The sequence below is a fragment of the Cupressus sempervirens genome, chromosome 5, assembly GCF_028749045.1.
Source record: "Cupressus sempervirens isolate cs-2001-9-10 chromosome 5, ASM2874904v1, whole genome shotgun sequence".
NCBI classification, from domain to species: domain Eukaryota; kingdom Viridiplantae; phylum Streptophyta; class Pinopsida; order Cupressales; family Cupressaceae; genus Cupressus; species Cupressus sempervirens.
In genome coordinates this window covers 312,880,864-312,886,863 of record NC_143122.1, presented here as the reverse complement: position 1 = coordinate 312,886,863, position 6,000 = coordinate 312,880,864, and positions in this window count along the sequence as shown.

Genomic DNA, 6,000 nt, shown 5'->3' with positions numbered 1-6,000 from the left:
AGATGACATTATAAGAAGGCTAAAGGTGAGTTATGAAGCTCTAGATAAAGAAGAAAAACAAATGTTCTTGGATGTAGCTTTCTTTTTCATTGGCCAAAATAAGATGATTGTTATCAATGTGTGGGAAGGATTGGGTTGTAGTGGTCAATGGGGTTGGGAGAGACTTGTGAATAAGTGTATTGTTGAACTTGTTGAGGATAATAATATTGGGATGCATGACCACTTAAGAGATTTAGGTAGGGAAATTGTAAGTACTCTATTAGCTTATTGTCTATGGTCTTCTGATAAATTTATAATTATTAACAAACAAGAACAGATGAGCTTAATAGTTATTTTTCAATGTTGCTATAAAGTTTGAGATTATTGTTTTGTAACTTGTTTATTTTATTTGTTTCTGACCGTATGTTCATATGAATCTATTTTATATTTTTTTCTTTTTCTTTTCCTTATCTAGATAAGAGGAATGACATTGAATGCAACAACTAATGAGATTCAAAAGTTACCTGATTCCTTGTTAAATACAAGCACATCGCTTTGTGGCTTCAGAACAGTTATAGGACCTTTCCGTTATGGATTAAAGATTTTTTTGGTACAAGGAAATTCTGTGAACAATCCACTCATTTCCAGACTATCAAGAGGGTTGGCATGGCTTAGGTGCACAAAAATTGCTCATAAAATTCTTCCATCATGGATGCCACTGACAGATTTAAGAGTTTTAGAGCTCTACAACTGCGATAAGATAGTAGGCTTGTTGAAGGATGGAGGGGAAGTATCTCTCTGAAATTTTATAATTTAAATTAAATATTCTTTGCAAGTTTTTTCTTTCTCTAAATTGAATTCAATTGTCTTAATCTAATTCAAATTGGTTGTAGGCTCCAGTGCTGCTATAGATTAAAAAGAATTTCGAAGTCCATAAGATATTTGAAAAAGTTGAAGAAGATATCTTTGCGCTCCAGCAATGTGAAGAATCTACTTGAGGAGGTTTTCCATCTTCAATCACTGGAGCATTTGTAATTGCAAGGGTGTGAAAGAATATTATCACTGTCTAGCTGTTTTAGACTTTTGACAAACGTGCAACATCTAAATTTGAGTGGTTGCAGTTAGTTGAGGATGTTGCCAGATTCTTGTAAGAAACTCACCCTCCTACAATATCTTAACTTAGGTTATTGTAAGTAGCTCATCTTGCAGTCAGACATCCTAGTAAACATGACAAGGCTACACTATTTGAACTTTAATGACTACTCTCAATTTGAGAATTTGTCTTGTCACATCATTAATCAGGCTTCCCTAAGCGAGCTCTATTTGGGGTGGACGAAGTTAAAGGACCTTCCAATTAACATCAGTCAACTCAGCAAGTTGAGAGTGATGAATATAATTTCATCATATGGCTTTTTCCAAATGCAATATTTGCTGGACTCAATGGGAAATCTTATTCTTTTAGAGAAACTGACATTAGGTGGTTTACAAGTGGAAACATTACCAAGATCATTTGAGAAGCTGATTAGCTTCAAACTCTGAGAATAGTTGACTGTTCAATGGGTGAATTGGATTTCGGGCAGACATTTTTGGGGAGCAATCTCTGGTAAATAAAGTTGTCTAGTACAAGACTGTCAAAGATTACAATTTTTGAGGGGTGTTGTTCCTACCTTAAAGATTCTCAATCTTGGGTGTAATGACATTTAATGGAAATCGACTCATTACCAAGAGCAGTGGAGAATATCTCTGTCATTGGTTGTGGATTATTGAGAAACATAAATGGTAATGGTGGCCTAGTAAGCCTTCAATATATGAGTCTACAAGACTGTCCACAGTTAGAGATGCTTCCAAGTTTTAGTTAAATTAGGTTCACTGAAAGTATTTATTCTAATTTGTGGAAACAAAGTTGAGAAGATATATACTATGCTTACAACACTGCACATCATTGGAGAGGCTTGTGATAGATGGTGATAAGTGTAGGGATGTGTCAGACATACAAAGCTGCAAGCAGTCACAAAGACTAAAACACATGGAACTCATAGCAAGGAATATATTAACTCTGGTGCCTTGCATTCAAATGATTCAGGTGTTAATTGTTTACATAAATTTATTATTCTAAATTTTGTTCATTTCATTAATTTGACAAATTTTTACATCCGTTTGTGGATAGAAATGGCCAGAAGAGATGATGATATGTACAAAGGAAGTGGTTGATGCATGGTCACTTATTAGGTCTTCAACCTTTCCTAATTTCTCTACGTCCAATTCTTTTCCAAGGAGAAATTCAAGCATCCCTGAATCCTGCATTGGCAGGGCCATGGTAGTATGTTACATTATAAAATGTAAGTCACGGTCGAGGCTATTGCAAATTGAGAGTCATAATGGTCGGTGGTGGGATTGGAGAGATGTTTCCAGGTATTCAGTGTTGGACAACGGTAAATGGACAATGGTGGGTGTCTACACCCAACATTCTCAATACCTAGCTGAACAGGATTGGGAATGGCATTTTAGCACTAGCTATTTTTGGATGTTTGAAATTGAAAGTGAGGTGGAGGGAGGGATGGTTTGGAGAGGCGAAAAATCGAGCATGGTGGAAAATTTCCACTACTTGCTAGCGCTTCTAGTAACTTGACACCCATTTATAAATATCATTAAATATTTCTTCCTTTCTAATAGTAAATGTGTTTAACTCCAAACATCAGCACAAACTTCCCAAGCTAATCCACCCCATTTGGGAATGCTTGGACTGCTCTGCTGCATATTGAATCAAGGCTGAAACTGAACAATTTTCCCAATATTATGTTTGAAGATTCACTTCAAGCCAGTGAAAGGAAGAGGACATGTGGAGGCCACATTGGAAACACTGATCATAGTTTAGCATTCCCTTTGTCAATGAGAATAAGATGCTCAAAATCTAGAAACTTATTCACATAGATGCCCATGCTTGTAGAGTCTAGGTAAACACCATTAGAACCCCAATTCATAAGTAGGCCGGTTCTAGAATTCCCTTCCCTGAAGACATGGAAAATATGACAGATTTTAAATGTATCTAACATATTCCAGATATTAGATGTGACATATCTGATTCTCAAGGTAAGAGTGTTTATATTAATGCAAGCATTAGTGATAAGAGTAGAATTGCCTTCCACTTGAATCTTTTGAAGCCTCAATTTTTTTGCAAGTATCAAGCCATGGAGTAAATCATAAGCCTCAACCAAATTATTCGTACTTGAAGGTAAAGGAAGAAACTTAAATGTAACTAACTCACCCAAAAGATTTCTTAAACAAATGTCACATCCCAACTTGCCTGGATTTCCCTTAAAGGAACCATCAAAATTTACTTTAATAAAACCCATAGATGGAGGCTTCCACCTAATATATGACCTATCTACCTTTTTACTCACAAAGGGCATAGTTATGAATGGGGGAACAATGATATATTTTCACTCCTTAAGGAGCATTCTATACCAATGAGTAAAGGTGTAGTTATTAACCTTTTCTTTCAGATGTGCATTTACCACCTCTGAGATAGACTTTTCTAGTCCTTTAAGCACCACTTCTATGGTAGAGCTCACACTTTGAAAAATCCATTTATTTCGCTCCCACCAAATTTCCCACAATACTAATGTAGGAGTACACTTCTAGATACATGTAAAGTAAGAATTTGAAAAAAGGGTAGGCCATGAATCAAATAGATCACATAAGTTATTTGGAAGAGGCATAGATATGTTCATCTTTGATATCACTAAATACCAACATTGTTGGGAAAAACTACATTGAACAAATAAGTGATCCACATCTTCAAATGCTTCATTACATAATACACATTGAAAAGGTTGTGGGATATTGAGTTTATGGAATCTATCACTAGATAGGATTCTCTTTTTCAATGCAAGCCACATGAAGCAACTAGCCTTGGGAAGGACCACTTTATTCCAAGAAAAAGAAAATGCCCTCTGCTTTGCTACATAGATAGTGCCTTGTACCTATCTTTGATAGAGTGCTCAGCATTATATGAAGGAGCTGACAAGATATCATCATTTTTATTCTTAAGGAAGATCTTCCTCTTAGACAAAATTTTATGGACACATAATTTATGATCTTGAGAAATACGTAATGTGAAAGGATCTTTCTAAATGGATTTACCAGAAAAACTTTCTATTTCTAGGACAATCTATCAAAAACACACCCCAATTATCTTTGATGATAAGAATGACACTTTTTAGTTCACTATTGGCAATAAGAGGAGGCATATCACTATTGAGATAATGGGTGTTGCACACATTGCATAATATTGTTATATTTTATTATTTTATTTTATTATGTAAGATTGTTCCTAGATGGACGTGCAACATTTGAAGATTCTCATAAAATATTCTTGATGAGTTGTATTGTAACATTGTGATAATATTTCATGTAATTATTTAATATTGGGAAAAAGAATTAAATGCCCAATATTAAATGTGGGGTTAGTGGGTTAGGTAGCACATGGTTTATGTAATACCACTTGGTGGTTTTGTGGGACTCGCTACTATTTAAGTAGTCACAAGGGTAGTTGTTGGTGTGACAAGAAGAAGAGTGAAAAAGGCAAGAGTTGAGTGGGACAAGGCTTGACAGGTTAGCAAAAAGAGCATTTGTGAAGGTTGGAAGCATGGCATGGGATGTGTGGATTCATGCTTGTTCACATGGATTGCTTGGTGGTGGCTATGGCTTTGAAGGCTTCCATGGTTGTATTGCAAAAGATTTTTTTTGCTGAATAATACATAGTGATGGATGCTTTTGGAGGCTGAGTTTTTTTCTCTCAATGAGGGTTTCCCAAGGTATATCTTATGTCACATTTTGTGGGTATGTTATCTATTCTTTTGCATGTGAATCTTAATTCCATGTTTATTTTAGATATATTATGGGTTATGTGGAAATGGTTATATTCTTTGTTGCAAGTTTTCTTACAAGTGGTATCAGAGCTATGGTTTTGTTATTGTAACCCTAGATTGAATCCATGGGAATGCATGAGAGGATAAAAGAAAGGGCAAAATATATGAATGATTTATTGCAGATCTGAGGGTTTTGGATTTGTTGTTATGATGGGATGTTAAAAGATTTGGGCATGTGAAATTTTTTTTGGACAAAAGGATTTTTTGGATGTTTCATTTAAATGAGGGTTTTGGGGGGTAGCTTGCAGAAATGACCTCTTTGGTAAAAGCAAACCTCACCATTGGATCCAGGTCAACATTTCCATAAATTTTGATATATAATATGCCCTAGTTTGGCCATGTTCAGAGGAAATGAAAGATTTTTTTTATTTTAGCCCATGATGGCTGTCAAATTTAATCTCGTCAAAATTTTTCGTCACAAAATAAAAATAAAAAATGAAAAATCATAGTAAAAATGGTAAAAAAGACTGTCTTAGTAAAATGTCCATAACTTTCTCTTGGGATATCAAATTTTAGAGTTCTTATAGGCGTTGGAAAGCTAATTCAGAGCACTACAATATGGTGTAGGTTTGGTTCTATGATTTTGAGATTTGTCAGGTTTTAAGAGCCCAAAAGTTAGATGTTATTTATCTAGAGCACAAATTAAGACATAACTTGGGTATATAGAGTCAAATTTTTGACTTCGAGTAGTCAACGAAAAGCTCTTGGAGAGCTCTACACATTAGTTCAAATTTTGTGTAGGTTTGACATAATTTATTTTGTTATATATTGATCTAAATAGTTTATAGATATATTTTGACTATGGTAACATTATGAGTTTATGGCATTGGAGATTTAAGATTTGATGTCATTGTATACTCAAGTTTGGTCTCATGATGATATAGGTTTGGATATGTATGATGACTTGTTGGATCTACAAGTTGTGTAGTGTTGTAAGCGGTCTATACTTACAAGTTGCATTTATAGCTTAGTTAGGGGTTGTCTTTGCCCATTGATCTTTCATTATTGATGCATATTCAGATTGGTGGCTTGGATTTGGGTTGTTTATGCCCTAAGTCACATGATTTGCTAATTTTTTCTTCATATAGAA